The 322-nt window shown below is 45.3% G+C and overlaps 1 protein-coding gene across 1 annotated transcript in view; it reads left to right on the top strand.

The window, feature by feature from the left end:
- Ptprr (protein tyrosine phosphatase receptor type R) overlaps positions 1–322 on the top strand; it is a 322,756-nt gene that overhangs the window by 167,026 nt on the left and 155,408 nt on the right. The window lies entirely within an intron of this gene.

Here is a 322-nt window from a genome sequence, read left to right as displayed (position 1 = left end):
TGTTTTCTTTTATTTTTATTTTATGTGTATATGTGTATTGCCTGCATGTAGGTAAGTGCACCCATGTCGTGCAATGCTCACAGAGGACAGAAGAGGCCGTTGGAGCCCCTGGAACTGAAGTTATGGACAGTTGTTAACTGCCATGTGGGTGCTGAGATTCGAACCTGGGTCTTCTGCAAGAACAGCCAGTGTTCTTAACCACTGAGCCATCTCTCCAACCCCCCAACCGAGTTTTTAGGAGTATAACTTGGGGTATATTTAACCAGGTTCCAGTGGATGGATCCTCACTGAAGGGTATTTAGGGACAACTTGACTTGATAGG

This window comes from Nannospalax galili, unplaced genomic scaffold (assembly GCF_000622305.1).
Source record: "Nannospalax galili isolate Female #2095 unplaced genomic scaffold, S.galili_v1.0 scaffold74, whole genome shotgun sequence".
NCBI classification, from domain to species: domain Eukaryota; kingdom Metazoa; phylum Chordata; class Mammalia; order Rodentia; family Spalacidae; genus Nannospalax; species Nannospalax galili.
Note: the sequence above shows the minus strand (reverse complement) of the source record. Positions and strands in the feature narration are given on the sequence as shown.